Source organism: Schistocerca gregaria, chromosome 2, assembly GCF_023897955.1.
Source record: "Schistocerca gregaria isolate iqSchGreg1 chromosome 2, iqSchGreg1.2, whole genome shotgun sequence".
NCBI lineage: Eukaryota > Metazoa > Arthropoda > Insecta > Orthoptera > Acrididae > Schistocerca > Schistocerca gregaria.
The window spans coordinates 423099033-423118730 of record NC_064921.1 but is presented as its reverse complement, the minus strand read 5'-3'; the positions used below and the strand labels follow the sequence as shown (position 1 = coordinate 423118730).

Here is a 19698-nt window from a genome sequence, read left to right as displayed (position 1 = left end):
ATCCTCTGGCTGAGTTAATGAGCTTTAAGTTGCGCGATGGGCCTGCGACCTCTAGGTATCGCAACCTGCCTGGTTTCCCGTGGCGGGTTGTCTCCCTTACGTAAGCCGGCTTCACCGCGCCTCTAGAGCCCTCTCTACGCTATGTTGTGGGACACTTCATCTGGCTCCTCCGTCGAGACCACTCCGACTAGGGTGACCCTGCCATTAGCTAGGCTAACGCTGGCACAGCTCTCGACTTCACCGAAGCACGTACACCCTCCCGCCATTCGATATGGCGGCGTCCCCTGGGAGGGCAAATACATATAATATTCTAATTTCAAAGAAGGCAGGTCCTAACAGTCGTTAATGCTACCGAATCACCGTGCCTTACGTAATGTAGCAGTGCGTCTGCTTAAGAACTATATATAGGGTGTTACAAAAAGGTACGGCCAAACTTTCAGGAGACATTCCTCACACACACACACACACACACACATAATGAAAAGATGTTATGTGGACATGTGTCCGGAAACGCTTAATTTCCATGATACAGTTCATTTTAATTTCGTCAGTATGTACTGTACTTCCTCGATTCACCGCCAGTTGGCCCAATTGAAGGAAGGTAATGTTGACTTCGGTACTTGTGTCGCTCTACAGTACTAGCATCAAGCACATCAGTACATAGCATCAACAGGTTAGTGTTCATCACGAACGTGGTTTTGCAGTCAGTGCAATGTTTACAAATGCGGGGTTGGCAAATGCCCATTTGATGTATGGATTAGCACGGGGCAATAGCCGTGGCGCGGTACGTTTGTATCGAAACAGATTTCCAGAACGAAGGTGTCCCGACAGGAAGACGTTCGAAGCAATCGATAGGCGTCTTAGGGAGCACGGAACATTCCAGCATATGACTCGCGACTCGGGAAGACCTAGAACGACGAGGACACCTGCAATGGACGAGGCAATTCTTCCTGCAGTTGACCATAACCCTAATATCAGCGTCAGAGAAGTTGCTGCTGTACAAGGTAACGTTGACCACGTCACTGTATGGAGAGTACTACGGGAGAACCAGTTGTTTCCCTACCATGTATAGCATGTGCAGACACTATCAGCAGCTGATTGGCCTCCACGGGTACACTTCTGCGAATGGTTCATCCAACAATGTGTCAATCCTCATTTCAGTGCAAATGTTCTCTTTACGGATGAGGCTTCATTCTTTCATTTATGGGGGCATTTGAAAGCTCTTGTTTACGCAACCCCGGTACCAAATGTAGAGACTCTTCGTGCTCGTAATGTGAACCGCTTTGATACAATACGCAATTCTCCAGGGCTGCATCAGCGCATCAGGGATTCCATGCGACGGAGGGTGGATGCATGTATCCTCGCTAACGGAGGACATTTTGAACATTTCCTGTAACAGTGTTTGAAGTCACGCTGGTACGCTCTGTTGCTGTGTGTTTCCATCCCAAGATTAATGTGATTTGAAGACAAGTAATAAAATGAGCTCTAACATGGAAAGTAAACGTTTCCGGAGACATGTGCACATAACATATATTCTTTCTTTGTGTGTGAGGAATGTTTCCTGATAGCTTGACCGTACCTTTTTGTAACACCCTGTATATCGTGCAACCTGTTCTGTAAATACACGTCCGCAAATTTATGTGATTCGAGCGAGAAGTGTGTGCTGTCTGTGGCGGAAATGGCAGCTCGCGGCTGTCCCGGGTCTGGCAGAGTCAACACTCTATAGCCATCTGCCTGTCAGAGGGTGACAATGCGTCCACACCTGCTGTGTGAGGAGGAATTCCAGAGTCAGCATTGTCCTCCCCCACCTTTTGTTCGCCCTCCCCATGGCTGTCCCTGAGTGGGCAGGTTCTCCACTTGGCGACGTGCCTCGCCGGGGGGGAAAAAAAGACTTCAACAAAGTGAGCCCCTGTCTCGAGGAAGAAACCGCGATAGGAAGAAATGCATTTAGATCACTGTAGTGTTCATTTTCTATGGACATATATAAAGAAACAATCAAAATATATATCAGGATTCACACATCGGACATGAGAGTATTTGCCTCTCAACTCTCGAACTTAAGCTCCCAGTTAGATTTAGTGTCGCGGAATTTCTATAAGCTTCTGTATCGGGCTTTTAGAAATATGTTACTATCTTTGCAGGCAAAATGGACAACATTACGGTATAGACTTCACAAGTAGGAAAGTAATTTCCAGTGTGTATCAAATGGTTGAAATGGCTCTGAGCACTATGGGACTTAACATCGGAGGTCATCAGTCCCCTATAATTTAGAACTACTTAAACCTAACTAACCTAAGGACAACACACACATCCATGCCTGAGGCAGGATTCGTACCTGCGACCGGAGCGGTCGCGCGGTTCCAGATTGCAGCGCCTAGAACCGCTCGGCCACTCCGGCCGGCTCCAGTGTGTATCGAGGAAACAGTTATTGTTATTGATGTCTAGTATCACCATCAAGGGTGGATATTTTTTTCAGAAGCTGCGGTTACCTATGAGAAAACAAGTCGATAAAAATCCAGTTTTAATTTATTGTAGAAAAATGTGAAGTTACGCCACACATAAACTTAATAAAAATAGTATTTTATACGTGGAAGTAAAACTGTGCAGAGGAAGTTATGGGGGCATAAAATTAAAAACTTTTGGAATTTAAAGATGACGTAATTCTGAATTCTGTCAGCTGTCTCATAGGAATTGGGTAACCTGTTGAACTGAACTAATAGTGTCTTACAAACGGATTACAAGTTGAACACACAAAACAATGATTAAGGGATGTGATAGAGTTACTCATAGAATCCTGGCATAATTGGGTTAGGAAATGACACTGAAAGTAGTAGATAAGGCTTGATATTAGGGCAGCAAAATATTTACCGATGCTAGAAGTAGAGAGAATATAAAATGCAAACTGGCAACAGCAAGAAAAATAGCTGGAAAGATTTATTTTTATTTATTTCATTTATCCATCCGTTGACAATAAATATTGTATGGATGTTGTCAAGGGTACATGTAAGCCATTTCAAAGAAATGGGACACAAATAATATATACGTAAAAAAAGTACAAAACAAAATAATACAATGAAGTTAATAATAATACAATGAAATTAATATAGCCTATGTACATCCCTGCTTGTTATTTTAAATGTATAGTCTGTTTTTCATAAGGCTTTAGTTTTGTCCTCCCTAAACGGCAAGTCCTTATATACACAACACTGCTTAAGTATATAATTACATCACACAACAGCTATCCTTTAAGTATGTAAATGTAATGAATGATTATGTAATGTAAATTTAAGTGTTTTGAAGTCTCTTCAGAAGGTATTTGCCTGGTGTGTAGTCTAGTACTGAAGTGAAAGGTGGACGATAAACAATTGAGACAAAAACTGAACGGAAACTTTCGAAAATCTTATACTACAGAAAAACACTGGCAGTTAGGCAGATCGGATAACTCATGAAGAGGTTCTGAAAATAAATGTATGGCTCCACCTGAGTAAAGGAAGGGATTGTTTGCTAGGCTACATTCCCGGTTGTGAAGTGCGTGTGAACGCCAACTGGGAGAGGGTCAATTCGCATTGTAGAGGGAGACCTAGACTTCTGACTTCCTTACAAATGAGTTAATGTGTTAAATATTTGCCTTTAAGTATGTAAACGAGAAAGGGTTCAGGAAAGATTCGAAATTATGATTAAAGTTTGCTGGAAGTCGCTAAGTGCTCTCATTACGAAACACAGGAAGAATATAAACTAGGTAATTTGCACTCCAATTTCAGCAAAAGCTAGTCTTTCACGCAAATCGATGATGACGCCATATCTACTGAACTACGTGTGGTACGATGATGCAGTTTTGTGGAAACTGTCTGCAAACTGTGTTAAGTACAGAATTGGAAAGAAGTATTAAATTAAAACATGATGCCTGCTACTGAAGTTCGACTGCGTGAAGCGACAAACATTTCTCCTTTTATCATTTTGTGGCTGATGTCAGCAAGAAAAAGTTTCGTAAGCGTTTGAAATTACGTATAAACTTTGTCGAAGATCGGTAAGTACTCTCATTCCCAAATACTACATGAATGAGGTCCGTATATCTGCGCGCCATCAGTTGCGCTGCCTCAAGACAAACACACAGTTTCTAACTGTAATGCTTGTGTTGTTGTGTTAAAGTTTTAACGTTAAGTTTATACATCTTGCAGAGCAGATTTACAGAATTTGAAATTGTTATTTCGGTCAATAATCACGAGAAATACAGAAAATCGAATTTTTGCTGTCCCTGCGCTACAATTGGTACCGAGTTCCTAGGTGGCGTTTTAATATTGCAGATGGCAATAGAAATTTATTTAGATCAACACTGACAGGTCAGAACATTACGACCACTGCCCACTGTCACGTTGGCCGCTGCTTGGTGGTGTTGCGGGCAAAAAAAAGTATGTAATCGGAGCAGACACGGACAAGGATCACCCTAGCGGCGATATGAGCTGCAAGTCGGGAAATCTACAGAGATAAGCAACATTGAAATGACTGGCTCAAATGGCTCTGAGCACTATGGCACTTCACTCCTGAGATCATCAGTCCCCTAGAACTTAGAACTACTTAAACCTAACTAACCTAAGGACATCCCACACATCCATGCCCGAGGCAGGATTCGAACCTGCGACCGTAGCGGTCGCGCGATTCCAGACTGAAGCGCCTAGAAGGCGTTACAGTGAACTGACGTTGATGTCCGAAGACCAAATTCGCCTGCTGTAAATCCTGTGGAACCCGTCACCACGTACGCAGATCAGCGGCCCCTTACTCGTGCGAATTACTTGACTGGTGCATAGACAACTAATGCCACGTACCTCCACAAACCTAATACCAAATTTTCGGATCCCTGGCATGCAGAATCGTTGGCTATTTCGTTCCAAAGACGGACAAACAAGCTATTAAGCAGGTGGTCATAATGTTTTTACTCACCAGTGTATATTCATGATTTTCATTATGGCTGACGATTTGGAGCTGACCTCTTTAACTTGACCCAGGAAGTTTTACTTATCATCTGCCATGATGACTGCGAACTACCTGATAAAACAGACGTTACAGATATATTCTGCTCAGTAGTGACCCGTTGAAACAACATAGAAATACGCAGGACCCTACTTTCGTTTCTGACGACGCTACGCTTTTAAGCAAAACTACACATTTTGGGCAAAACATCTGTGTAACTCGTTTGACTACGATTATTATCGGTAGTATCAGCAGTTCTAAAGGGTGGGATTCGCAAACCGAGAGTCGCAGTTACAGTCTGCTTCAATAGGTATTACATACTAGTTTTTAACGGATTTGCTTTGAAGTGGCCATCCTCCTAATATTCAGAGCGTGCAGGTAAAGCAGAACAACACTCGATCTCCACTCTTTAGAACCTCTTTCTGCGGTATACTGGTATAAACCTATCGTGAACCATGCTACCCGCCGTTAATTTCCGTTGCAAGTATACTTGATTCGAAGATGCAGCGTGTGTCTCAGGCCCGTTAGCCGAGCAATGCGCAGCGCACAGCATTAGCGGGTACGGTCGCGTACGACGTTAGCTCTTTCGCGAGCTGCCAGTATTTCGTCCGACTGCTACGCGTTGGCCAAGTCGAACGCAACGACTCTTTCCGGATGGGCGCTTTGCTGTAGTCACTCGCTGGCAGCTGCCGGTTGTCGCAGTACGCTCAGCTAGGCCCCATCCGGATGTTAGTTTTCCCGTCCCTCCCTCTATCTGGCGGCTCACTGCCTACCGGAATAATCGACGAGACTTCAGGCGTGGAAATCATACATTTCGCTAAGATACACTGCCCAGTCTCAGTAATGTAACCACCTGTCAAAAAGCATGAATAATTCCTTTTGCAACGTGGACGTGCGGCATGAGTGTCACAGAGGTTCCACAAGGTACCGACAGAGATGCTGAGCAATGCCGACATCATTGGCGCAGCCAGCTGCGTCAGGTTTCTCAGTTGAGCATCCATGGCGCGAACAGCAGTTCCTTCTCTACATCCTCGCACAAACGAAAAAATGGCTGACATCGAAATAAGTGCCCAAGGAATAGAAAAAGCAACTGGAAACACTCAACAGAGGAAAGTCCACTGGACCTGACGGGATACCCATTCGATTCTACACAGAGTACGCGAAGGAGCTTGCCCCTCTTCTAACAGCTGTGTAACGCAAGTCTCTAGAGGAACGGAAGGTTCCAAATGATTGGAAAAGAACACAAGTAGTCCCTGTCTACAAGAAGGGTCGTCGAGCAGATGCGCAAAACTATAGACCTATATCTCCGACGTCGATCTGTTGTAGAATTTTAGAACATGTTTTTGTACGCGTATCATGTCGTTTCTGGAAACCCAGAATCTACTCTGCAGGAATCAACATGGATTCCGGAAACACCGATCGTGTGAGACCCAACTCGCTTTATTTGTTCATGAGACCCAGAAAATATTATATATAGGCTACCAGGTAGATGCTATTTTTCTTGACTTCCGGAAGGCGTTCGATACAGTTCCGCACTGTCGCCTGATAAACAAAGTAAGAGCCTACGGAATATCAGACCAGCTGTGTGGCTGGATTGAAGAGTTTTTAGCAAGCAGAACACAGCACGTTGTTCTCAATGGAGAGACGTCTATAGACGTTAAAGTAACCTCTGGCGTGCCACAGGGGAGTGTTGTGGGACCATTGCTTTTCACAATGTATGTAGATGACCTAGTAGATAGTGTCGGAAGTTCCACGCGGCTTTTCGCGGATGATGCTGTAATATACAGAGAAGTTGCAGCATTAGAAAATTGCAGCGAAATGCAGGAAGATCTGCAGCGGATAGGCACTTGGTGCAGGGAGTGGCAACTGACCCTTAACATAGACAAATGTGATGTATTGCGAATAAATAGAAAGAAGGATCCTTTATTGTATGATTATATGATAGCGGAACAAACACTGGTAGCAGTTACTTCTGCAAAATTCTGGGAGTATGCGTGCGGAACGATTTGAAGTGGAATGATCATATAAAATTAATTGTTGGTAAGGCGGGTACCAGGTTGAGATTCATTGGGAGAGTCCTTAGAAAATGTAGTCCATCAACAAAGGAGGTGGCTTACAAAACACTCGTTCGTCCTATACTTGAGTATTGCTCATCAGTGTGGGATCCGTACCAGATCGGGTTGACGGAGGAGACAAGGGAGATCCAAAGAAGAGCGGCGCGTTTCGTCACAGGGTTATTTGGTAAGCGTGATAGCTTTACGGAGATGTTTAACAAACTCAAGTGGCAGACTCTGCTAGAAAGGCGCTCTGCTGTCCAGGTTTCGAGAGGATGCATTTCTGAATTATGCATCGAATATATTGCTTCCCCCTTCTTATACCTCCCGAGGCGATCACGAATGTAAAATTAGAGAGATTCGAGGGCGCAAGGAGGCTTTCCGGCAGTCTTTCTTCCCGCGAACCATACGCGACTGGAACAGAAAAGGGAGGTAAGGACAGTAGCACGTAAAGTGCCCTCCGCCACACACCGTTGGGTGGCTTGCGGAGTATAAATGTAGAGATGTTCCCACTGATTAATTCCGGAGAGTCTGGTGACCAATGGGAGTACAGTAACGTCATCCTGGTACTCTACGAACCACGCATGTATAATGCGACAGACTGACATGTTGCGTTGTCCTGCTGGTAGATGCCATCGTGCTGAGGAAAGGCACACTGCATGTCGGTTCAAATGGTTCAAATGGCTCTGAGCACTATGGGACTCAACTGCTGTGGTCATTAGTGCCCTAGAACTTAGAACTACTTAAACCTAACTAACCTAAGGACATCACACACATCCATGCCCGAGGCAGGATTCGAACCTGCGACCGTAGCAGTCGCACTGTTCCGGACTGCGCGCCTAGAACCGCGAGACCACCGCGGCCGGCCACTGCATGTCGGGGTGGATATGATCCCCAATGATAGATGCATACTTGGGTTGATCCATTGCGCCTTTCAGAAAGAAGAGATCACCCAAGGAATACCAGAAAACGTTCCCCAGATCATAAATCTCCCTCCTTCGGAGTGGACCCTTACGAGGATTGTTGTAGCATGTTTGCTTCCAGACGTTTCACGGCGATGGAGCATATAACGTGATTAATCTGAAAAGGCCGCTAGTCGCCACAAAGTAGGGGCGAGGGGGGGGGGGGTGTCCAGCTGCGGTACTGGCGTGCATATTCCAGCCTCAGTCGCCGATGAACAGCGGTCAGCATGGGTGTACGGACTCCTGCTGCAGTGGCCCACATGCAGCAACGTTCGCTGAACGACCTTTGAGGAGACACTGTTGGTAGCCCCCCTGGTTCATCTGGTCGGTCAGTTAAGTTGCACGTCTATTCGATCGTACAAATTTACGCAACCGTCGTTCACCCCTGTCATCTACGTCCAGTTGTGCACCACAGTTGCCCGACTTCATCTTTGTATAGCGCCACTTTGCCATTCACGCCATACTTTAACAGTGGCGACACGTGAACAGTTTACAAACTTAATCTTCGTCGATACGGCTGGCAAGACCTTCCTGATGCAATAATTTACCAACAGCCGTATGTGTTGTAGAAATTTATTTTATTTTATGAACTTCTATACGCTACCAGTTTCGGCATTACATTGATGCCATCTTCAGGCCCTACGCGTCATAGTCGTAAAATCGCTACACACGGAAGGAGCCATATAACTGGATCCGTGAATCAAATCGTCCTGTAACAGCTCTTGGTGGCCAGGAGACAGACTTGTGTCGCCTGGCCACCAAGAGCTGTTGCAGGACGATTTGATTCGCGGATACAGTTATATGGCTCCTTCCGTGTGTAACGACTTTACGGCTATGACGAGTGGAGCCTGAAAATGACATCAATGTAATGCCGAAACTGGTAGCACATAGAAGTTCGTAAAATAAAATAAATTTCTACAATACATACGGCCGTTGGCAAATTATTGTTTCAAGAGGTTTACAAACTTAGCCGTTTCCGAAATGCTTCCACACTTGCACCAAAAGCCAATAATCATGCCCTTTAGGACATCACATAAATCGCTCCGTTTCAGCAATACGACGACGACTGCACTGTTTTCAGCGTCCCCCTCCCCCCTTCCCGACACGGTTTATATACCGTCCACAGCTAGTGCGGCCATCTGCCGTTTGTGAGTGGGTATTGCAAGTTGACTTCAAACATAAGCGGTGCTCACATTAAAGTGACTGAACCGTGTACCTATAAGGTACGATACTGTAACGTTATTGATGAACACGCTTAACGGTTAGTGTTGTAGGCGGTTAAAACAATGGCCAACTTATTGGGTGCCCTTGTTAAACGTTTACATTTCATGGGTTCGATATCTGCGCAGGTTAATAAGCTCTTTATGGGCTAGAAGTCCGATCGATAAATTTATCGTAAACGAATACAGCGAGTTTTTTAGTTGCAATTCGCGAGACAGATTCCCGACCGGTAATGAAACCTGCAACTGTCATTTCACTCGTGAGACCGTGAAAATTGTGGAGAAGGATTTGTGAAACATCGCCAAAGAAGCGAAGACGGCGTTACCGGATGGAAAATTTACAGCTACTGATCTTACGAATCCCGAGAAAGTAGCCGTGATAAATTACTGAAACAAAACTTGTTCCTCCTTCAGTTCATGACTGGATCGTTTGAAACATGTGGTAACTGAAATGCTACCAAAACTGACACAGAAGGAAGTTGCGTTTTTACCAGACAACACAGCTGCTGCTAAATGTGCGATAATGAGTATTTGAATATTGTGATATGGATTATTTCCTCCTCCTAGTGATATGGATTATTTCCTCCTCCTATTCTTCTGATACAATCCCCAGCTTAACGTCCGATTTGGTCGGAAGAAATTTTCATTAAAGAAGGACGTAATCGTTTCTATAACTGAATTGCACGAAACCTAGTTGTCCAGTGAGATGAAAAACAAATTATTTCTTGCTGGATGAATTTTGTAGACACCAATGGAGATATGGCTCAGAAATAATTTTGTGAAAAATAAGACTTAAGAAATTGCCTTCGTAGCTGACATACAGTTTTCCAGTCGTACACTGAATTAGTTACAGCCTTTTGCCAGTAGTATAATCAGCATTAAACATTCTCATATGGCTACAGGCATTCAAACTTACAGATATTAATTATGAGTGTAAATGATGCTGGAAGTGCAGTATTCTATTACTGTGCTGATATCTCCTCAAAAGGATCTTTCCGCTCAAGATAATACTCAATACAGGGTGGTTAGGCAGAGCCTGAAAAGCTTTAAAGGGTGTTTTAGGATGGATTGTGTTGAGAAATAATTATTACGAAAAAATTGATACATAGCGCCCTTTCCGAGTTGATAGTGTCTGAAGTTAGCCAATCATGCCATTACGCGCACAAATTCAAGTGGCCCGCCAGAGAAGGCATCGCCAAAAGTGTTCATTTGGTTTTCTAAAATCGAATATTTTTCTTAATAATTATTCTCAGCAAACCTATCCTTTAACACCATTCCATGCTTTCCAGACTGTTTGTGACCACCTTGTATATATGTAACTCGGTGGGAGTACTTAAGTGGCAGCCTATAGATCAATAGGTTTTGGGTTTGATCCCCGGGTGGTCTTACATTTTATCTGCCTCTTTGTTTTCTTTCACCTTCGGTAATGACGGTTAATATGAAAAATGCCGAACTGCACCATGGTTTGGAATCCACGTGTAACTGGCTGGGTAGATCAGAGGAAGGCAACTGCATACCACACCCAAAAGGATCACTCCGCAGCGTTCAAGCATACATTCTTATTGACGGCTGCTATACTTTGCAAAACTAAGTCGTCGCGCGCGCAAATTAAACTTGCAGCTAACCAAAGAAAGCACTCGCCGGGCAGCACCGCCACTGGCAGTGCGCTCGAACGTGAGAACGCCCCGATCCCCCAATTGGAAAATTTCAATGCTAAATAACGTGGAAACGACGCAACGTGTCGAACTTTTTCGTAACATTTGTGCCTCAGTGCAACCTGTCCTGCAACATCCGTACAAGACTTCTAGACATTGTCTGACCACGCTATATACATAAAGGCGAGACGGTCAACGGTCTCTTCTGTGGAGCTGTACACCAGTCTCGAACTCTTACGGCAATCAGCGACATGCCGAGAGTAGTGTGATAATGGAAAAGGGGCACTGATTAGTAGCGTGAGAGTCAGTTGAGAATTTGGGTCTGATGGGAGACGTGGTAGGATAGTGAGACCTGCTGCAGTGACCACTGTGTCCACATGGCTCAGCGGTCAGAGCATCTACCTGGTAAGCAGGAGACCCGGGTTCGAATCCCGCTCAAGCATAAATTGTCAGCTTTCTTCATTGATTTCAGTCAATGCCTGCTCGCCGCCAATGTCAGTAATTCCTTCATGCCTTACTCTAAACACGGTTATCCATCGTGACAGGTCAAGTACAACGTTTCCTTTCGGAGCATATTCGAGATACTGTTGAGCTCCGACATTTATCGATGTGAAAGACATTACGACCAATTCAACAATCAGCCGCCCGTATTCCTACAGCTGCCATGATAAAGAAAATAACATAAAGCTGATCCAGAGGCCTTTCTACTTCAGCCGCACTACTCGTACATGGAACTGCCAGCAGCGATGCAGTGTGTACAGCGGTGTATTACGCTGTACAAATCATGTAAACAGTTGATGTGGTATGCAAAGCTTCTGTATCGTTAAGGACACTGTGCCAAAGCTTATACTAACATCGGGAGAATATGTTTCGGAGAATAGCTTTCTATTTTTTCTTCTTGTCTATTTGTTAGAAGACGATAAAGGGAAGGAAGGCTAGAGTTTAAAGCTGCATTGACATCGTGGTTATTAGTGACAGAGTGCTAGGCCGAGTGAACAAGAACGGAGGAAAGAAAAGACCTATTAAATCACGGTGGCCGGAAGGCGACAGGAAACGAAGCTATTTCTTTAATTACTACTCCACCTCACTCCAAGCAGAATTACACAACTTGTTTCAAATGTAAGCTTATGAACGTAACTGGAAGAGAGTTCTCCCCCTCTTCTTATTTGTAAGCTTACTGATTGGTATGATGCTTCAAGAAGTTTTAGACCGAAGTATTTATTCAAACAATAATCAGAACAACCAAAGTGGGAAGTAAAGAACACAGATTCCTTGCTAAGAGTAGAAAAGCAAGGGCTGCAGGTGATAGGACGTAAGCAAAACGTCGTTTACGGGAGATATCTACTGTTCCAAGTAGAAAGTAAACTTAAATCGAAAGCCTTGGAATATTAACGGACAAAAGAAAAACTATACTGGCCGTTTTTTTCTGACGTTATTCCGTAACTGAAATCAATATTTATATATGTGTCAACTTTGTATGAGTTTTAAACTCAAACAGTTATTTAAACTGCGTGTAACTGTTAAATAAGACTATTTAGCATCTGAAAGTGGTAATTTCTAAGTTGAATGTTACGCATTACCTGAACAACCCAGATAGCTCAGTAAACGTTTGTACTACTTATGAAACTAGATCGATGTTAGTAACTTCACGTTTGAGCAGAAACTCGATATGTTGAAGATCTACACCGTATTCATCACCAGGAGCTGTTTGACTGCTGAGAATTTGTTGTTCCTCGAACTATCCTATATTATAAGTCAAATGTCGCTACTTGCGGGAGGGGGTGGGGAACGTTGAGATAGTACACGCGCTCTTCTGGAATACACGCGGCACAGTGGCTGACGCGGGACAGCTGAAATCGATAGAACTTAAACGTACTCGAACGACACTGCAAACGAAGTCTGAATTCATTGGACAGTACTGAGTTTAGGTTGCCATCGTCTTTCATACGTTCGTCTTCGTAGGTACGTAGTCATCGTGTCTGGCTGCTACGCGGAGGATCTTTACATTCCCGACACTGCCAACGGGTTTTCCTTGCTGGCAGAACTGAAACGGGAACGCAATCACCCTCGTAAGGAGCTATTTCAATGAGTAGTAGTCGCTCCAAGGTCTAAAAAGTTGACAAAGCCCGAGACAGCGGTGTACTGGCCCCACGTCCCTTAGTACTGCTTGCAAATGACGCCAGTGACAGAGGTTGACACGACGATCGGTCGGTTCCTACAGTCCGTCTGCGACGAAACACGGTTTGTTTTTCTGTATTTTACGTACGAAAGCAGGCATCACACCTGAAACAAAACTCAACAGAGTGAATACAAAACACTCCTGTGCAGTTCGTTTATAAACGCTTCGTTGTATGCTAGTTTAAGATTGGTAGCGACTCAAAACGAGTGAATATCGGTGAAGCGTCGTACATCGTCTTGGCTCGCCGGCCCTGCAACTCCCATCAACCATAGCGCCGAGTCTGTATTAATATCCCAAAGCGCGGGAGTTGTTGACAATCTTGCAGAGATAATTTTCGAACAATTGTGACGTTACTTGAACACGGAATTTTACGCCAAGAAGCGTCTGTGAAAAAAGATAAAGTGTGTAACATACTAAATCTGATTTCAATCAACTCATCCCCTGTAGAGACGTTCCACAATTGTATGAAACACTGCTTTAATCTCGGATAATGCATGTTGCCAATTTCTTTTACGTATTGTCGGTAGGTGGACGGTCTTCTGCTTCCCGTTACACTGATAATATAAAAATCAGAAAAGTTCTTGTTCAATAAAGACTAAAGATTTCTGCAGTCTTGCTGTCTGTCGAGATGGGGGAGAGGGGGGGGGGGGGGGCGATCTCGAGAGATGAAGTGTACGCAGACGTTGCGGTGACTGCCTTTGAAGCACTCTGCGTCTAGAGACGGCGCTTCTGCGAATGCGCCGTCGGGATGTAATCTGGGGAAACGGCGTAGTGCGGCTGCCGGCGCTGTCGGACATTTGCATGATTGCAGCTCTTAGGGAGGGCCTGACGACCGCAGCCACTGCTCCAGCTCCAGCTCCAGCTCCTCCCAGACCGCCGAGCAGCGCTCCGGGAGGGACGTCCGTTGTGGCTAAATGTAGTCACATCATTTCCGATCTGTAGTCACGAGTAAACATGTCCAATTATCTCAATAGCGCTCACATATGATTAGAACTGTGCATTACGCAAACTAAAAAAGAAGTTCCGAGCAACTATTTGAGTTTGTGCTTCGTATCTAATAACCTCATAGTCGACGTGGCACACGTGAATTAGTAAAACTGAACCCTCAGACTGCAAGAAGAAGGCACACTACTGGCCATTAAAACTGCTACACCAAGAAGAAATGCAGATGATAAACGGATATCCATTGGACAAATATATTATACTAGAACTGACATGTGATTACATTTTCACGCAGTTTGGGTGCATAGATCCTGACAAATCAGTACCCAGAACAACCACCTCTGGTCGTAATAACGGCCTTGATACACCTGGGTATTGAGTCAAACAGAGCTTGGATGGCGTGGACAAGTACAGCTGCCTATGCAGCTTCAACACGATACCACAGTTCATCAAGAGTAGTGACTGGCGTATTGTGACGAGCCAGTTGCTCGGCCACCATTGACCAGATTTTTTCAGTTGGTGAGAGATCTGGAGAATGTGCTGGCCAGGGCAGCAGACGAACATTTTCTGTATCCAGAAAGACCCGTACGAGACCTGCAACATGCGGTCGTGCGTTATCCTGCTGAAATGTTGGGTTTCGCAGGGATCGAATGAAGGGTAGAGCCACGGGTCGTAACACTTCTGAAATGTAACGTCCACTGTTCAAAGTGCTGTCAATGCGAACGAGATGTGACCGAGACGTGTAACCAATGGCACCCCATACCATCAGGTCGGGCGATACGCCAGTATGGCGATGACGAATACACGCTTCCAATATGCGTTCACCGCGATGTCGCCGAACACGGATGCGACCATCATGATGCTGTAAACAGAACATTGATTCATCCGAAAAATCGCCGTTTAGCCATTCGTGCACCCAGGTTCGTCGTTGAGTACAACATCGCAGGCGCTCCTGTCTGTGATGCAGCGTCAAGGGTAATCGCAGCCATGGTCTCCGAGCTGATAGTCCAAGCTGCTGCAAACGTGTTTTCTCATAAGGGCCCGGACCTACTTAACTGGAAAATAACTCTGCTCAGAAATAGGCCCAGCTGCCTTAAACAGTGCAGAATGTTGGACCGCAACAAAAGAAACAGAGCAACGACTTACCGTAACGGAAACCAAAAAGTTTCGGTGAGCACCTGACATGGCACTTCATACAACGATCAAATTCACAGGTGGTAGGTAATGGCAGCTAAGCTCAGAAGATGAGGAAGGCCGTCTGTAGCGGCAGGGGCACATATTGCGAGTATATCGACAAACAGTAGCAAAACGCAGGGTGATTGTAAATTAGCTTTACCGAGACAGAGGAGTCGTTGCCTAGCTACCCTCGCACAGACCTGACGAAAGTGGGGCTGCCCCCTGACGAGGCACAAAGGCGCGCCATGTGGATACAGAGAGCGAAAAGACGTATCTCCATTACAATACAGGGCATTATTATTATTATTATTATTATTATTATTAGTAGTAGTAGTAGTAGTAGTAGTACTTAAAGTTTGAAAACGACCTAAGATTTTTTAACAATATAAACAATTTCCTACAACGCTCGTGAGTTTTTCTTTTTATAAATTGAATATATTGTCACCAGTATTTGGTATTCGTCATCGCTCTGATGGCGGGTAATGCGTCCACTCTCGACACAGACTACGGTGGCCTGGCTGCAATAGGAGCGTGGCGCGCCGTGAGAGGTTACCCACTCCACTGACTGCAGTCCAAATATTGAAGGTGTGCTGACGGCAGCTGTTTGCATTGTGTTGCAGGAGGACCGTTCCTGGGCGCTGCCGCGTGCGGAGGGCTGCCCATGCAGCTTCTTGCTCTCCAGGTAAGGCAGCAACTGGCACAGCTCTCAAATACCGGGACAACTGTCCCGCCTCACACCGAAAACTATGCACTTACACGGTTCTTTAGAAATTCGTTGCACGAAAGTAACTTTAAATGTGAAAAGGGTAGATAACTTACGGAAATGTTTGATACAGCACTGACTGTACAGTACTGGGCATTAAAATTGCTACACCGCGAAGATGACGCGCTACAGACGCGAAATTTAACCGACAGGAAGGGTCTTACATCTTTCTCATAGTAAATTATCCAGGCAGAAGGGAGTATAGTAATGAAAACACACACACACACACACACACACACACACACACACACACTCACACACGTGTACATCCGAGTTGTTTCAACCAGCCTTAATAATGTGTCACCTATATCTGACATCGTCAGTCTTCGCTCCTGGTTGATGGCAATAGGACTTACGGAGACATGAATTGCTTTCTGCCTTCTTCCGATTTTACTATCGCGCGGGCGAAAGCACTGCATCCAACAAATATATTGTTGCCCCAAGCGGTATAAGTGCTGCTCCTGAAGCAAATAGCATATATATACGTATAAACCTCCGATATTTCCTGAACGGTGTAAGCCATCATCACGTTGTTACTCAAATGAGTTGTGAGAAAGATCTAATTGAATGACGTAGAGCCTCTTTTTACTGCCGTCTTAGTTACTGAGGTTTCGGGATCAACTCCACTGTACCAAATTAAATTACAGGGAGAATCAGGCCTGTGAAAGTAGAATATTTATAATTTAGAGTTAATCTATTTTGTAACTGAAATCGATTGTCGTCTTGGGCGGAAGTTCCTAATTTCATACCCAAATAAGGTGAGTTGTTACTTTCACTAATGGTACAGGGAAGGGGTAGAAATGAGGCAGCAGATGTACCCTCCGCCACACGCCTCGAGGTTGTTTGCGGAACGGAAATTTAGGTTTTTTTTTCTTTTTTTCTTTTCTTGTACCGTGCTCACTTCCACCGAAATGTCGGTCTGCTCGCCCCGGATGAGTCTTCGCGTGCTGTGGCGCTCTTCTCAGGAGCAGAGGTTTGAGTTGCCTGCAGTGCTCCCAGTTGTCTTTATTGGAAGGCAAACAGAACAGTGGACACGTTCATTCCAAGAAAGGAGTAGCTTACAGACCGTCCTTGCTTTCTTTCCTTGTACACTGTTGGTGTGTTCGTCTCGCCGAGCGCTAACAACTGCAGGGATTGAAAAGTTCCAGAAAAGAGTCCGTTCTTTTGACTACTTTGATGGGTCGACACGAGTACTTTAGACACGCCCAATAAATCCCGCTGACGAGAAGGTAGTCACGAAACGCCTGAAAGGATACTTTTCAAATTCTGGAAGCCTTTGTCGGAAAATCAGGACGTGTTACTCGTTCTTTTACACAGTACACCTTAGAAAGAAACTTGCGATTGAACAGCAGGCAAGATTTTTTTAACTATCCCGAATTCCACACGTATCGCCATCGAAAACATTCTTAATTTCCGTTGTGGATATAGCGTCCTTTCTGGCAGAACGAACATAGTGAAATGTAGGCAAAACTTAATAATAAGGACCTTCTACTGCCTTCTTTCTGGCGTACTTTATTCAGCAATGTACATTCTGAAGCACAGTTTCATCTCTGTACTTCAGCGGGCTATAGAGGGTTTTTCATACATATGTGTCGCCTTAGCACATTGAAGGTCTTTACGGAGCCAGCTGAAGCTCTGATGATGAAACCGTGTTTCGAAATGTACGTTCCCGAATGAATCACGCTACAGAAACGACTTAAACGTAGAAGAGAGAGCGGATAGATGCAAAGAGTACGGTGAAGGCCTCTGAGGGTGAGAACTCGTCTGGTCACGTCATAAAAGGGAACGGGAGTCGACAGGGAGGAGTTGGGATTTCCGATATTAGAATCAGAATTAAAAGATCTTCAGAGGACTCAAAAATCGAAGCAGGCAGAAGGGTTAGATAACATTCCATCGGAATTTCGAAAATCATTTTGGGAAGTGGCAACCAGACAATTATTCACAATGGTGCTTAGAATGTGTGGCAATGGAGAGTTATGATCATACTTTAGGAAAATATATTCCACAAAATTCCGAAGATAGCAAGGTCAGATGAGTTCAAAAACTAATGGACAATCAGCTTAACAGCTCATGCGAGCTGACAGTTATACACAGAAGAAAGGAAAACAAAATTTACGATCAGTTAGATGACGACCAGTTCGGCTTTAGAAAGGATACAGGCACCGGAGAGGTAAATACCACGTTGCACTTGATAATGGAAGCAAGACTGGAGAAAAACAAAGACATGCTCATAGTACTCATTGACGTACAAAAAGAGTTTGACATAGTAAAACAGAGAAAAAACTTTCGGAATTGTGAGAAAAATAGGGGTGAGCTATAGGGAAAGACGGTTGTTGTTGTTGTCTTCAGTCCTGAGACTGGTTTGATGCAGCTCTCCATGCTACTCTATCCTGTGCAAGCTGCTTCATCTCCCAGTACCTACTACAACCTACATCCTTCTGAATCTGCTTAGTGTACTCATCTCTCGGTCTCCCTCTACGATTTTTACCCTCCACACTGCCCTCCAATGCTAAATTGGTGATCCCTTGATGCCTCAAAACATGTCCTACCAACCGATCCCTTCTTCTAGTCAAGTTGTGCCACAAACTTCTCTTCTCCCCAATCCTATTCAATACCTCCTCATTAGTTACGTGATCTATCCACCTTATCTTCAGTATTCTTCTGTAGCACCACATTTCGAAAGCTTCTATTCTCTTCTTGTCCAAACTAGTTATCGTCCATGTTTCACTTCCATACATGGCTACACTCCAAACAAATATTTTCAGAAATGACTTCCTGACACTTAAATCTATATCCGATGTTAACAAATTTCTCTTCTTCAGAAACGCTTTCCTTGCCATTGCCAGTCTACATTTTATATCCTCTCTACTTCGACCATCATCAGTTATTTTACTTCCTAAATAGCAAAACTCCTTTACTACTTTAAGTGTCTCATTTCCTAATCTAATTCCCTCAGCATCACCCGATTTAATTTGACTACATTCCATTATCCTCGTTTTGCTTTTGTTGATGTTCATCTTATATCCTCCTTTCAAGACACTGTCCATTCCGTTCAACTGCTCTTCCAAATCCTTTGCCGTCTCTGACAGAATTGCAATGTCATCGGCGAACCTCAAAGTTTTTACTTCTTCTCCATGAATTTTAATACCTCCTCCAAATTTTTCTTTTGTTTCCTTTACTGCTTGCTCAATATACGGATTGAATAACATCGGGGAGAGGCTACAACCCTGTCTCACTCCTTTCCCAACCACTGCTTCCCTTTCCTGCCCCTCGGCTCTTCAATATGTTCAAAAAACAGAGTAAAAAAATAAGACTGGAAGTCAAAGAACAAAGTGCTCGGATTAGAGAGAGTGTTCAATTTACACATCGAAGGACAGAAATAAAAGTTGGAGTCGTATTAAAGTACAGGGTGAAAGGACGTCAATAAAATTCGCTGATGACATTGCTATCCTCAATGAAAGTGAAGAATTATTACAGGATCTGTCGAATAGCCAGAAATGACTAACGAATACAGTAATAAGGGCAAAATGAATCAGAAAAGACAAAAGTAATGAAGTTTCAGACATCAGAACAGGGACAAAACATTAAAATTGATGACTATGAAGTAGATGTTAATAAATTCTGCTACCCTGAAGGCAAAATTACCCATGACGGACGAAGCAAAGAGGACATAAAAATCAGGCTAGGACAAGCAAAGAGGGCACTCGTGGCCAAGAGAAGTCTGCTGCTAGTAACCATAGAACTTAATTCGAGGATGAAACTTCTGGGATTGAACGTTT

The 19698-nt window shown here is 44.2% G+C and overlaps 1 protein-coding gene across 1 annotated transcript in view; it reads left to right on the top strand.

Moving 5' to 3' along the window:
* Nucleotides 1-19698, top strand: part of LOC126323860 (uncharacterized) — a 488982-nt gene that overhangs the window by 97528 nt on the left and 371756 nt on the right. Inside the window, exon 2 of the mRNA XM_049994799.1 lies at nucleotides 15777-15838. The gene's annotated coding sequence lies outside the window, so the exon portion shown is untranslated. The remainder of the gene's footprint in view (nucleotides 1-15776; nucleotides 15839-19698) is intronic.